Source organism: Pan paniscus, chromosome 5 (genome assembly GCF_029289425.2).
Source record: "Pan paniscus chromosome 5, NHGRI_mPanPan1-v2.0_pri, whole genome shotgun sequence".
Classification (NCBI taxonomy): domain Eukaryota; kingdom Metazoa; phylum Chordata; class Mammalia; order Primates; family Hominidae; genus Pan; species Pan paniscus.
The window spans coordinates 13,375,344-13,392,462 of record NC_073254.2 but is presented as its reverse complement, the minus strand read 5'-3'; positions in this window follow the sequence as shown (position 1 = coordinate 13,392,462).

Below are 17,119 nucleotides of genomic sequence, written 5' to 3'. Positions count from 1 at the left end.
GCGGTGTAGATATTTCCATATTTATACAGATAGCGGTGTAGATATTTCCATATTTTTACAGATATCGGTGTAGATATTTCCATGTTTACACAGATTGCGGTGTAGATATTTCCATCTTTCTACAGATGGCATTGTAGATATTTCCATGTTTATACAGATGGCAGTGTAGATATTTCCATGTTTATATAGATGGTGGTGTAGATATTACCATGTTTATATAGATAGCGGTGTAGATATTACCATGTTTATACAGATAGCAGTGTAGATATTTCCATGTTTATACAGATCGTATTGAAGATATTTCCATGTTTATACAGATCGCGGTGTAGATATTTCCATGTTTATACAGATCACGGTGTAGATATTTCCATGTTTATACAGAGAGAAGTGTAGATATTTCCATGTTTATACAGATAGCGGTGTAGATATTTGCATGTTTATACAGATAGCGGTGTAGATATTTCCATGTTTATAGAGATAGCGGTGTAGGTATTTCCATGTTTATAGACATAGCGGTGTAGATATTTCCATGTTTATATAGATGGCGTTGTAGATATTTCCATGTTTATACCGATAGCGGTGTTGGTGTTTCCACGTTTATACAGATAGCGATGTAGATATTTCCATGTTTATACAGCTCGCTGTGCAGATATTTATATCTTTATACAGATGGCATTGCAGATATTTCCTTACTCACACAGATGGCGGTGTAAATGTTTCCATGTTTACGCAGATGGTGGAGTAGTTAGTTCCATGTTCATGGAGATGGCAGTGTAGATATTTTCATGTTTATAGAGATGGCGGTGTAGATATTTCCATGTTTATAGAGATAGCAGTGTAGATATTTACATGTTTATACAGATGGCTGTTTAGATATTTCCATGTGTATACAGATGGCATTGTAGATATTTCCATGTTTATACAGATGACTGTATAGGTATTTCCATGTTTTTACAGACAGCAGTGCAGATATTTCCATTTTTATAGAGATAGCAGTGTAGATATTTCCATGTTTGCACAGATGGCGATGTCGATATTTCCATCTATACACAGATGGCCGTGTAGATATTTCCATGTTTATACAGATGGCGGCGTAGATATTTCCATGGACGTGCAGATGGAGGTGTAGATATTTCCATGTTTATACAGATAGCCGTGTAGATATTTCCATGTTTACACAGATGGTGTTGTAGATATTTCCGTGTTTATACACATGGCGGAGTAGATACTTCCATCGTTATGGAGATGGCAGTGTAGATATTTTCATGTTTATAGAGATGGCGGTGTACATATTTCCATATTTATAGAGATAGTGGTGTAGACATATTCATCTTTCTACAGATGGCAGTGTAGATATTTCCATGTTTATACATCTGGCTGTGTAGATATTTCCATATTAATACAGATGTCTGTGTAGATATTTCCATGTGTATACAGATTGTATTGTAGCTATTTCCATGTTTATACATATGGTGGTGTAGATATTTCCATGTTTATTCAGATGACTGTGTAGATATTTCCATGTTTTTACAGATGGCAGTGTAGATATTTCAATGTTTATAGAGATGGTGCTGTAGATATTTCCATGTTTATACAGATAACGGTGGAGATATTTCCATGTTTATACAGACAGCAGTGGATATATTTCCATGTTTATACATATAGCGGTGTACATATTTCCATGTTTATAGAGACAGCGGTGTAGGTATTTCCATGTTTATACAGATAGCGGTGCAGATATTTCCATGTTTATATAGATGCCTATGCAGATATTTCCATATTTATACAGAGGGCTGTGTAGATATTTCTAAGTTTATACAGACGTCAGTGTAGATATTTCCATGTTCCTACACATGACTGTGTAGGTATTTCCATGTTTATACAGATGGCTTTGTAGATATTTCCATGTTTATAGAGATAGCAGTGCAGATATTTCCATGTTTATACAGATAGCGGTGTATATATTTCCATGTTTATACAGATCGTGGTGTAGATATTTCCATGTTTATACAGATACCGGTGTAGATATTTCCATGTTTATACAGTCCGCAGTGTAGATATTTCCATGTTTATAGAGATAGCGGTGTGGATATTTCCATGTTTATACAGATAGGGGTGTAGATATTTCCATGTTTATAGAGATGGCGGTGAAGATATTTCCATGTTTATACAGATCACAGTGTAGATATTTCCTTGTTTATACAAATAGCGGTGTTGTTATTTCCATGTTTATACAGATAGCGGTGTAGATATTTCCATGTATATACAGATGGCTGTGTAGATATTTCCATGTTTATACAGATGGCTTTGTGGATATTTCCATGTTTATACAGATGACTTCGTAGGTATCTCCATGTTTATACAGATGGCGTTGTAGATATTTCCATGTTTATAGAGATAGCTGTGTAGATATTTCCATCTTTATACAGATAGCGGTGTAGATATTAACATGTTTATACAGATCGCGGTGTAGATATTTCCATGTTTATACAGATAGCGGTGTAGATATTTCCATGTTTATACAGATAGCGGTGTAGATATTTCCATATTTTTACAGATATCGGTGTAGATATTTCCATGTTTACACAGATTGCGGTGTAGATATTTCCATCTTTCTACAGATGGCATTGTAGATATTTCCATGTTTATACAGATGGTGGTGTAGATATTTCCTTGTTTATATAGATGGTGGTGTAGATATTACCATGTTTATATAGATAGCGGTGTAGATATTACCATGTTTATACAGATAGCGGTGTAGATATTTCCATGTTTATACAGATCGTAATGAAGATATTTCCATGTTTATACAGATCGCGGTGTAGATATTTCCATGTTTATACAGATCACGGTGTAGATATTTCCATGTTTATACAGAGAGAAGTGTAGATATTTCCATGTTTATACAGATAGCGCTGTAGATATTTCCATGTTTATACAGATAGCGGTGTAGATATTTCCATGTTTATAGAGATAGCGGTGTAGGTATTTCCATGTTTATAGACATAGCGGTGTAGATATTTCCATGTTTATATAGATGGCGTTGTAGATATTTCCATGTTTATACCGTTAGCGGTGTTGGTGTTAGAACGTTTATACAGATAGCGATGTAGATATTTCCATGTTTATACAGCTCGCGGTGCAGATATTTATATCTTTATACAGATGGCATTGTAGATATTTCCTTATTCACACAGATGGCGGTGTAGATGTTTCCATGTTTATACACATGGTGGAGTAGTTAGTTCCATGGTCATGGAGATGGCAGTGTAGATATTTTCATGTTTATACAGATGGCGGTGTAGATATTTCCATGTTTATAGAGATAGCAGTGTAGATATTTACATGTTTATACAGATGGCTGTGTAGATATTTCCATGTGTATACAGATGGCATTGTAGATATTTCCATGTTTATACAGATGACTGTATAGGTATTTCCATGTTTTTACAGATGGCAGTGCAGATATTTCCATGTTTATAGAGATAGCGGTGTAGATATTTCCATGTTTGTACAGATGGCGATGTTGATATTTCCATCTATACACAGATGGCCGTGTAGGTATTTCCATGTTTATACAGATGGCGGCGTAGATATTTCCATGGACGTGCAGATGGCGTTGTAGATATTTCCATGTTTATACCGATAGCGGTGTTGGAGTTTCCACGTTTATACAGATAGCGATGTAGATATTTCCATGTTTATACAGCTCGCGGTGCAGATATTTATATCTTTATACAGATGGCATTGTAGATACTTCCATCTTTATGGCGATGGCAGTGTAGATATTTTCATGTTCATAGAGATGGCGGTGTACATATTTCCATAATTATAGAGATAGTGATGTAGATATATTCATCTTTCTACAGATGGCAGTGAAGATATTTCCATGTTTATACATCTGGCTGTGTAGATATTTCCATATTTATACAGATGTCTGTGTAGATATTTCCATGTGTATACAGATGGTATTGTAGGTATTTCCATGTTTATACATATGGTGGTGTAGATATTTCCATGTTTATTCAGATGACTGTGTAGATATTTCCATGTTTTTACAGATGGCAGTGTAGATATTTCAATGTTTATAGAGATGGTGCTGTAGATATTTCCATGTTTATACAGATAACAGTGGAGATATTTCCATGTTTATGCAGACAGCATTGGTGAAATTTCCATGTTTATACACATAGCGGTGTACATATTTCCATGTTTATAGAGACAGCGGTGTAGGTATTTCCATGTTTATACAGATGGCGGCGTAGATATTTCCATGGACGTGCAGATGGTGGTGTAGAAATTTCCATGTTTATACAGATAGCGGTGTAGATATTTCCATGTTTACACAGATGGTGTTGTAGATATTTCCGTGTTTATACACATGGCGGAGTAGATACTTCCATCTTTATGGAGATGGCAGTGTAGATATTTTCATGTTTATAGAGATGGCGGTGTTCATATTTCCATATTTATAGAGATAGTGGTGTAGACATATTCATCTTTCTACAGATGGCAGTGTAGATATTTCCATGTTTATACATCTGGCTGTGTAGATTTTTCCATATTTATACAGATGTCTGTGTAGATATTTCCATGTGTATACAGATTGTATTGTAGCTATTTCCATGTTTATACATATGGTGGTGTAGATATTTCCATGTTTATTCAGATGACTGTGTAGATATTTCCATGTTTTTACAGATGGCACTGTAGATATTTCAATGTTTATAGAGATGGTGCTGTAGATATTTCCATGTTTATACAGATAACGGTGGAGATATTTCCATGTTTATACAGACAGCAGTGGATATATTTCCATGTTTATACACATAGCGGTGTACATATTTCCATGTTTATAGAGACAGCGGTGTAGGTATTTCCATGTTTATACAGATAGCGGTGCAGATATTTCCATGTTTATACAGATGCCTATGCAGATATTTCCATATTTATACAGAGGGCTGTGTAGATATTTCTAAGTTTATACAGACGTCAGTGTAGATATTTCCATGTTCCTACACATGACTGTGTAGGTATTTCCATGTTTATACAGATGGCTTTGTAGATATTTCCATGTTTATAGAGATAGCAGTGCAGATATTTCCATGTTTATACAGATAGCGGTGTATATATTTCCATGTTTATACAGATCGTGGTGTAGATATTTCCATGTTTATACAGATACCGGTGTAGATATTTCCATGTTTATACAGTCCGCAGTGTAGATATTTCCATGTTTATAGAGATAGCGGTGTGGATATTTCCATGTTTATACAGATAGGGGTGTAGATATTTCCATGTTTATAGAGATGGCGGTGAAGATATTTCCATGTTTATACAGATCACAGTGTAGATATTTCCTTGTTTATACAAATAGCAGTGTAGTTATTTCCATGTTTATACAGATAGCGGTGTAGATATTTCCATGTATATACAGATGGCTGTGTAGATATTTCCATGTTTATACAGATGGCTTTGTGGATATTTCCATGTTTATACAGATGACTTCGTAGGTATCTCCATGTTTATACAGATGGCGGTGTAGATATTTCCATGTTTATAGAGATAGCTGTGTAGATATTTCCATGTTTATACAGATAGCGGTGTAGATATTAACATGTTTATACAGATCGCGGTGTAGATATTTCCATGTTTATACAGATAGCGGTGTAGATATTTCCATGTTTATACAGATAGCGGTGTAGATATTTCCATATTTTTACAGATATCGGTGTAGATATTTCCATGTTTACACAGATTGCGGTGTAGATATTTCCATCTTTCTACAGATGGCATTGTAGCTATTTCCATGTTTATACAGATGGTGGTGTAGATATTTCCATGTTTATATAGATGGTGGTGTAGATATTACCATGTTTATATAGATAGCGGTGTAGATATTACCATGTTTGTACAGATAGCGGTGTAGATATTTCCATGTTTATACAGATCGTATTGAAGATATTTCCATGTTTGTACAGATCGCGGTGTAGATATTTCCATGTTTATACAGATCACGGTGTAGATATTTCCATGTTTATACAGAGAGAAGTGTAGATATTTCCATGTTTATACAGATAGCGGTGTAGATATTTCCATGTTTATACAGATAGCGGTGTAGATATTTCCATGTTTATAGAGATAGCGGTGTAGGTATTTCCATGTTTATAGACATAGCGGTGTAGATATTTCCATGTTTATATAGATGGCGTTGTAGATATTTCCATGTTTATACCGATAGCGGTGTTGGTGTTAGAACGTTTATACAGATAGCGATGTAGATATTTCCATGTTTATACAGCTCGCGGTGCAGATATTTATATCTTTATACAGATGGCATTGTAGATATTTCCTTATTCACACAGATGGCGGTGTAGATGTTTCCATGTTTATACAGATGGTGGAGTAGTTAGTTCCATGTTCATGGAGATGGCAGTGTAGATATTTTCATGTTTATACAGATGGCGGTGTAGATATTTCCATGTTTATAGAGATAGCAGTGTAGATATTTACATGTTTATACAGATGGCTGTGTAGATATTTCCATGTGTATACAGATGGCATTGTAGATATTTCCATGTTTATACAGATGACTGTGTAGGTATTTCCATGTTTTTACAGATGGCAGTGCAGATATTTCCACGTTTATAGAGATAGCGGTGTAGATATTTCCATGTTTGTACAGATGGCGATGTTGATATTTCCATCTATACACAGATGGCCGTGTAGGTATTTCCATGTTTATACAGATGGCGGCGTAGATATTTCCATGGACGTGCAGATGGCGTTGTAGATATTTCCATGTTTATACCGATAGCGGTGTTGGAGTTTCCACGTTTATACAGATAGCGATGTAGATATTTCCATGTTTATACAGCTCGCGGTGCAGATATTTATATCTTTATACAGATGGCATTGTAGATACTTCCATCTTTATGGAGATGGCAGTGTAGATATTTTCATGTTCATAGAGATGGCGGTGTACATATTTCCATAATTATAGAGATAGTGGTGTAGATATATTCATCTTTCTACAGATGGCAGTGAAGATATTTCCATGTTTATACATCTGGCTGTGTAGATATTTCCATATTTATACAGATGTCTGTGTAGATATTTCCATGTGTATACAGATGGTATTGTAGCTATTTCCATGTTTATACATATGGTGGTGTAGATATTTCCATGTTTATTCAGATGACTGTGTAGATATTTCCATGTTTTTACAGATGGCAGTGTAGATATTTCAATGTTTATAGAGATGGTGCTGTAGATATTTCCATGTTTATACAGATAACAGTGGAGATATTTCCATGTTTATGCAGACAGCATTGGTGATATTTCCATGTTTATACACATAGCGGTGTACATATTTCCATGTTTATAGAGACAGCGGTGTAGGTATTTCCATGTTTATACAGATGCCTATGCAGATATTGCCATATTTATACAGAGGGCTGTGTAGATATTTCTAAGTTTATACAGACGGCAGTGTAGATATTTCCATGTTCCTACACATGACTGTGTAGGTATTTCCATGTTTATACAGATGGCTTTGTAGATATTTCCATGTTTATAGAGATAGCAGTGCAGATATTTCCATGTTTATACAGATAGCGGTGTAGATATTTCCATATTTTTACAGATATTGGTGTAGATATTTCCATGTTTACACAGATTGCGGTGTAGTTATTTCCATCTTTCTACAGATGGCATTGTAGATATTTCCATGTTTACACAGATGGCGGTGTAGATATTTCCATGTTTATATAGATGGTGGTGTAGATATTACCATGTTTATACAGATAGCGGTGTAGATATTACCATGTTTATACAGATAGCGGTGTAGATATTTCCATGTTTATACAGATCGTATTGAAGATATTTCCATGGTTATACAGATCGCGGTGTAGATATTTCCATGTTTATGCAGATCACGGTGTAGATATTTCCATGTTTATACAGAGAGAAGTGTAGATATTTCCATGTTTATACAGATAGCGGTGTTGATATTTCCACGTTTATACAGATAGCGGTGTAGATATTTCCATGTTTATAGAGATAACGGTGTAGGTATTTCCATGTTTATAGACATAGCGGTGTAGATATTTCCGTGTTTATATAGATGGCGTTGTAGATATTTCCATGTTGATACCGATAGCGGTGTTGGAGTTTCCATGTTTATACAGATAGCGATGTAGATATTTCCATGTTTATACAGCTCGCGGTGCCGATATTTATATCTTTATACAGATGGCATTGTAGTTATTTCCTTATTCACACAGATGGCGGTGCAGATGTTTCCATGTTTAAACAGATGGTGGAGTAGTTAGTTCCATGTTCATGGAGATGGCAGTGTAGATATTTTCATGTTTATAGAGATGGCGGTGTAGATATTTCCATGTTTATAGAGATAGCAGTGTAGATATTTACATGTTTATACAGATGGCTGTGTAGATATTTCCATGTATATACAGATGGCATTGTAGATATTTCCATGTTTATACAGATGACTGTATAGGTATTTCCATGTTTTTACAGACAGCAGTGCAGATATTTCCATGTTTATAGAGATAGCAGTGTAGATATTTCCATGTTTGCACAGATGGCGATGTTGATATTTCCATCTATACACAGATGGCCGTGTAGATATTTCCATGTTTATACTGATGGCGGCGTAGATATTTCCATGGACGTGCAGATGGAGGTGTAGATATTTCCATGTTTATACAGATGATAGTGTAGATATTTCCATGTTTATACAGATGGCGGTGTAGATATTTCCTTGTTTATACAGATAGCGGTGTAGTTATTTCCATGTTTTCACATATGGTGGTGTAGATATTTCCGTGTTTATACACATGGCGGAGTAGATACTTCCATCTTTATGGAGATGGCAGTGTAGATATTTTCATGTTTATAGAGATGGCGGTGTAGATAATTCCATATTTATAGAGATAGCGGTGTAGATACTTCCATCTTTATGGAGATGGCCATGTAGATATTTCCATGTTTATACAGATGGCGGAATAGATATTTCCATGGACATGCAGATTGTGGTATAGATATTTCCATGTTTATACAGTTAGCTGTGTAGATATTTCCATGTTTACACAGATGGTGGTGTAGATATTTCCGTGTTTATACACATGGCGGAGTAGTTACTTCCATCTTTATGGAGATGGCAGTGTAGATATTTTGATGTTTATAGAGATGGTGGTGTAGATATTTCCATATTTATAGAGATAGCGGTGTACATATTTTCATCTTTCTACAGATGGCAGTGTAGATATTTCCATGTTTATACAGATGGCGGTGTAGATATTTCCATATTTATACAGATGTCTGTGTAGATATTTCCATGTGTATACAGATGGTATTGTAGATATTTACATGTTTATACAGATGGTGGTGTAGATATTTCCATGTTTACTCAGATGACTGTGTAGATATTTCCATGTTTTTACAGATGGCAGTGTAGATATTTCAATGTTTATAGAGATGGCAATGTAGATATTTCCATGTTTATACAGATCGTGGTGTAGATATTTCCATGTTTATACAGATAGCGGTGTATATATTTCCATGTTTTTACAGTTATTGGTGTAGATATTTCCATGTTTACACAGATTGCAGTGTAGATATTTCCATCTTTCTACAGATGGCATTGTAGATATTTCCATGTTTATACAGATGGCGGTGTAGCTATTTCCTTGTTTATACAGCTAGCGGTGTAGTTATTTCCATGTTTTCACATATGGTGGTGTAGATATTTCCGTGTTTATACACATGGCGGAGTAGATACTTCCATCTTTATGGAGATGGCAGTGTAGATATTTTCATGTTTATAGAGATGGCGTTGTAGATTATTCCATATTTATAGAGATAGCGGTGTAGATACTTCCATCTTTCTACAGATGGCAGTGTAGATATTTCCATGTTTATACAGATGTCTGTGTAGATATTTCCATGTGTATACAGATGGTATTGTAGTAATTTCCATGTTTATACACATGGTGGTGTAGATATTTCCATGTTTATTCAGATGTCTGTGTATATATTTCCATGTTTATACTGATGGCAGTGTAGATATTTCAATGTTTATAGAGATGGCACTGTAGATATTTCCATGTTTATACAGATCGCGGTGTAAATATTTCCATGTTTATACAGATAGCTGTGTAGATATTTCCATGTTTTTACAGATATTCGTGTAGATATTTCCATGTTTTCACAGATTGCAGTGTAGATATTTCCATCTTTCTTCAGATGGCATTGTAGATGTTTCCATGTTTATACAGATGGCGGTGTAGATATTTCCATGTTTATATAGATGGTGGTGTAGATATTACCATGTTTATACAGAGAGCGGTGTAGATATTTCCATGTTTAAAGAGATAGCTGTGTAGATATTTCCATGTTTATACAGATCGCGGTGTAGATATCTCCATGTTTATACAGATAGAGGTGTAGATATTTCCATGTTTATACAGATAGCGGTGTAGAAATTTCCATGTTTACAGAGATAGCGGTGTAGTTATTTCCATGTTTATAGACATAGCGGTGTAGATTTTCCATGTTTATATAGATGGCGTTGTAGATATTTCTATGTTTATACCGATAGCGGTGTTGGTATTTCCACGTTTATACAGATAGCGATGTAGATATCTCCATTTTTTTACAGCTCGCGGTGCAGATATTTATATCTTTATACAGATGGCATTGTAGATATCTCCTTATTCACACAGATGGCGGTGTAGATGTTTCCAGGTTTATACAGATGGCGAAGTAGTTAGTTCCATGTTTATGGAGATGGCAGTGTAGATATTTTCATGTTTATAGAGATGGCGGTGTAGATATTTCCATGTTTATAGAGATAGCAGTGTAGATATTGACATGTTTATACAGATGGCTGTGTAGATATTTCCATGTGTATACAGATGGCATTGTAGATATTTCCATGTTTATACAGATGACTGTATAGGTATTTCCATGTTTTTACAGATGGCAGTGCAGATATTTCCATGTTTATAGAGATAGCGATGTTGATATTTCCAAGTTTGTACAGATGGCGGTGTTGATATTTCCATCTATACACAGATGGCCGTGTAGATATTTCCATGTTTATACATATGGCGGCATAGATATTTCCATGGACAAGCAGATGGCGGTGTCGATATTTCCATGTTTACACAGATGGTGGTGTAGATATTTCCGTGTTTATAAACATGGCGGAGTTGATACTTCCATCCTTACGGAGATGGTAGTGTAGATATTTTCATTTTTATAGAGATGGCGGTGTAGATATTTCCATATTTATAGAGATAGCGGTGTACATATTTCCATCTTTCTACAGATGGCAGTGTAGATATTTCCATGTTTATACACATAGCGGTGTAGATATTTCCATGTTTATAGAGACAGCGGTGTAGTTATTTCCATGTTTATACAGATAGCGGTGCAGATATTTCCATGTTTACACAGATGCCTATGAAGAAATTTCCATATTTATACAGAGGGCTGTGTAGATATTTCCATGTTTATACAGATGACTTTGTAGGTATTTCCATGTTTATACAGATGGCGGTGTAGATATTTCCATGTTTATAGAGATAGCGGTGTAGATTTTTCCATGTTTTGTATAGATAGCGGTGTAGATATTTGCATGTATATACAGATGGCTGTGTAGATATTTCCATGTTTATACAGATGGCAGTGTAGATATTTCCATGTTTATACAGATGACATTGTAGGTATTTCCATGTTTATAGAGATAGCTTTTCAGATATTTCCATGTTTATACAGATAACGGTGTAGATATTTCCATGTTTATACAGATCGCTGTGTAGATATTTCCATGTTAATACAGACAGCAGTGGAGATATTTCCATGTTTATACACATAGCGGTGTACATATTTCCATGTTTATAGAGACAGCAGTTTTGGTATTTCCATGTTTTTACAGATAGCGGTGCAGATATTTCCATGTTTATACAGATGCCTATGCAGATATTTCCATATTTATACAGAGGGCTGTGTAGATATTTACATGTTTATACAGAGGGCTGTGTAGATATTTCCGTGTTCCTACACATAACTGTGTAGGTATTTCCATGTTTATACAGATGGCTTTGTAGATATTTCCATGTTTATAGAGATAGCGGTGTAGATATTTCCATGTTTATACAGATAGCGGTGTAGATATATCCATCTTTATACAGACCGCGGTGTAGATATTTCCATGTTTTTGCAGATAGCAGTGCAGATATTTCCATGTTTGTACAGATGGCGGTGTTGCTATTTCCATCTATACACAGATAACCGTGTAGATATTTCCATGTTTATACAGATGGCGGCACATATATTTCTATGGATATGTAGATGGCGGTGTAGGTATTTCCATGTTTATACACATAGAGGTGTAGTTTTTTCCATGTTTATATTGATAGCGGTGTAGATATTTCCATGTATACACACATGGCTGTGTAGATATTTCCATGTTTATACAGATGGCGGTGTAAATATTTCCATGTTTGTACAGATAACTTTGTAAGTATTTCCATGTTTATACAGATGGCGGTGTAGATATTTCGATATTTATAGAGATAGCAGTGGAGATATTTCCATGTTTATACAGATAGCGGTGTAGATATTTCCATGTTTATACTGATCGCGTTGTTGATATTTCCATTTTTATAGAGTTGGCGGTCTAGATATTTCCATGTACATAGAGATAGTGGTGTTGATTTTTCCATGTTTGTAGAGATAGCTGTGTGGATATTTCCATGTTTATACAGATAGGGTTGTAGATATTTCCATGTTTATAGAGATGGCGGTGTAGTTATATCCATGTTTATACAGATCACGGTGTAGATATTTCCATGTTTATACAGATGGTGGTGTAGATATTTCCATGTTTATACAGATCATGGTGTAGATATTTCCATGTTTATACAGATCACGGTGTTGATATTACCATGTTTATAGGGATAGCGGTGCAAATATTTCTATATTTATACAGATAGCGGTGTAGTTATTAGCATGTTTATACAGATAGCAGTGTAGATATTTCCATGTATAAACAGATGTCTGTGTATATATTTCCATGTTTAAACAGATGGCGGTGTAGATATTTCCTTGTTTATATAAATAGCAGTGTAGATATTTCCATGTTTATACACATAGCGTTGTAGATATTTCCATGTATACAGATGGCTGTGTAGATATTTCCATGTATATACAGATGGCTGTGTAGATATTTCCATGTTTATACAGATGGCTGTTTAGATATTTACATGTTTATACAGATGACTTTGTAGGTATTTCCATGTTTATACAGATGGCGGTGTAGATATTTCCATGTTTGTAGAGATAGCTGTGTGGATATTTCCATGTTTACACAGATAGCGGTTTAGATATTTCCATGTTTATACAGATCGCGGTGTATATATTTCCATGTTTATACAGATAGCGGTGTGGATATTTCAACGCTTATACAGATGGCGGTGTAGATATTTCCATCTTTCTACAAATGGCAGTGTAGATATTTCCATGTTTATAGAGATGGCGGTGTAGATATTTCCATGTTTATATAGATGGCTGTGTAGATATTTTCTTGTTTATGTAGATGGCGTTGTAGATACCTCCATGTTTAAAAAGATGGCGGTGTGTATATTTCCATGTTGATGGAGATAGCGGTGTAGATATTTCCATGTTTATAGAGATAGCGGTGTAGTTATTTCCATGTTTATAATGATAGCGGTGTAGATATTTCCATGTTTCTACAGATGACTGTGTAGATATTTACATGTTTGTACAGATGGCAGTGTAGGTATTTCCATGTGTATAGAGATAACGGTGTAGATATTTTCATGTTTATACATATTGCGGTGGATATTTGTCCATGTTTATATAGGTAGCAATGGAGATATTTCCACGTTAATACACATAGCGGTGTAGATATTTTCATGTTTACAGAGATAGCGGTGTAGGTATTTCCATCTTTTCACAGTTTGCGGTGTAGGTATTGTCAAATTTACACAGATAGCGGTGTAGATATTTCAAGTTTACACAGATAGCTGTGTAGATATTTCCATGTTTACTGAGATAGCATTTAAGATATTTCCGTGTTTATACAGATTGCGGTGTAGTTATTTCCATGTTGATAAAGATAGCGGTGTAGATATTTCCATGTTTATACAGGTAGAGGAGTAGAAATTCCCATATTTATACAGATCGCTTTGTAGACATTTCCAGTTTTCTACAGATGTCAGTGTAGATATTTCCAAGTTTATAAAGATGGCAGTGTAGATATTTCCATGTTTATACAGATGTCTGTGTAGATATTTCCATGTTTATTCAGATGGCGGTGTAGATATTTCCATGTTTATAGAAATGGGTGTGTAGTTATTTCTATGTTTATAGAGATAGCGGTATAAATATCTCCATGTTTATAGAGACGGTGGTGTAAGTATTTTCATGTTTATAGAGATAGCGGTGTAGATATTTCCATATTTCTACAGATGGCTGTGTAGCTATATCCATGTGTATACAGATGTCATTGTAAATATTTCCAAGTTTATACAGATGACTGTATAGGTATTTCCATGTTTTTACAGATGGCAGTGCAGATATTTCCATGTTTATAGAGATAGCGGTGTAGATATTTTCATGTTTATACAGATTGCGGTGGAGATATGTCCATGTTTATACAGATAGCAATGGAGATATTTCCACGTTAAAACACATAGCGGTGTAGATATTTCCATGTTTATACAGATAGCAGTGTAGATATTTCCATGTTTATACAGATGGCTGTGCCGATATTTCCATGTTTATACAGAGTTCTCTGAACATATTTCCATGTTTATATAGATGACAGTGCAGAAATTTCCAGGTTTATACAGATGACTGTGTAGATATTTCCATGTTAATACAGATGGCGGTTTAGATTTTTCCATGTTTATACAGATCGCGTTGTAGATATTTCCATGTTTATACAGATCGCGGTGTAGTTATTTCCATGTTTATACAGATAGCGGTGTAGATATTTCCATGTTTATACAGATGGCGGTGTAGATATTTCCATGTTTATACAGACTGCGGTGTAGATATTTCCATGTTTATACAGATAACGTTGTAGGTATTTCCATCTTTATACAAACGGTGCTGTAGATATTTCCATGTTTCTACACATGACTGTGTAGTTATTTCCATGTTTATACAGATGGCGTTGTAGATATTTCCATATTTATAGAGATAGCAGTGTAGATATTTCCAGGTTTATACAGATAGTGGTGTAAATATTTCCATGTTTATACAGATCGTGGTGTAGATATTTCCATGTTTATACACATACCGGTGTAGATAATTCCATGTTTATACAGACTGCAGTTTAGGTATTTCTATGTTTATACAGATAGTGGTGTAGATATTTCCATGTTTGTACAGATGGCAGTGTTGATATTTCCATCTGTACACAGATTGCCATGTAGATATTTCCATCTTTATACAGATGGTGTTGTAGTTATTTCCATGGACATGCAGATGGCTGTGTGGATATTTCCATGTTAATAGAGATAGCGGTGTAGGTATTTCCATGTTTATAGACATAGCGGTGTAGATATTTCCATGTTTATATAGATGGCGTTGTATATATTTCCATGTTTATACCGATAGCGGTGTTGGTATTTCCACGTTTATACAGAAAGCGATGTAGATATTTCCATGTTTATACAGCTCGCGGTGCAGATATTTATATCTTTATTCAGATGGCATTGTAGATATTTCCTTATTCAAACAGATGGCGGTGTAGATGTTTACATGTTTATACAGATGGCGGAGTAGTTAGTTCCATGTTTATGGAGATGGCAGTGTAGATATTTTCATGTTTATAGAGATGGCGGTGTAGATATTTCCATGCTTATAGAGATAGCTGTGAAGATATTTACATGTTTATACAGATGGCTGTGTAGATATTTCCATGTGTATACAGATGGCATTGTAGATATTTCCATGTTTATACAGATGACTGTATAGGTATTTCCATGTTTTTACAGATGGCAGTGCAGATATTCCAATGTTTATACAGATAGCGGTGTAGATATTTCCATGTATAAACAGATGTCTCTGTAGATATTTCCATGTTTAAACAGATGGTGGTGTACATTTTTCCTTGTTTATACAAATAGTGGTGTATTTGTTTCCACGTTTATACAGATAGCGGTGTAGATATTTCCATGTATATATAGACGGCTCTGTAGATATTTCCATGTTTATACAGATGGCTGTGTAGACATTTCCATGTTTATAGAGATAGCGGTGTAGGTATTTCCATATTTATACAGATAACGGTGTAGATATTTCCATGTTTATACAGATAGCAGTGTAAATATTTCCATGTTTATACAGATCACGGTGTAGATATTTCCATGTTTATAAAGATAGCTGTGTAGATATTTCCATGTTTATACAGATAGCGGTTTAGATATTTCCATGTTTATACAGACTGCGGTGTAGATATTTCCATGTTTATACAGATAGCGGTGTAGATATTTCCATGTTTGTATAGATGGCGGTGTTGATATTTCCATCTATACACAGATGAACGTGTAGATATTTCCATGTTATACAGACGGCGGCGCAGGTATTTCCATGGATATGTAGATGGCGGTGTAGATATTTCCATGTTTATAACGATAGCGGTGTAGTTATTTCCATTTTTATATAGATAGCGGTGTAGATATTTCCATGTATATACACATGTCTGTGTAGGTATTTCCATGTTTATACAGATGGCGGTGTTGATATTTCCATGTTTATACCGATAACTTTGTATGTATTTCCATGTTTATACAGATGGCGGTGTAGATATTTCCATGTTTATAGAGATAGCTGTGTAGATGTTTCCATGTTTTTGGAGATAGCGCTGTAGATATTTCCATGTTTATACAGATCGCAGTGTAGATATTTCCATGTTTATACAGATCGCGGTGTAGATATTTCCATGTTTATACAAATAGCGGTGTAGTTATTTCCATGTTTTTACAGATATTGGTGTAGATATTTCCATGTTTGCCCAGATTGCGGTGTAGATATTTCCATGTTTATACAGATGGCG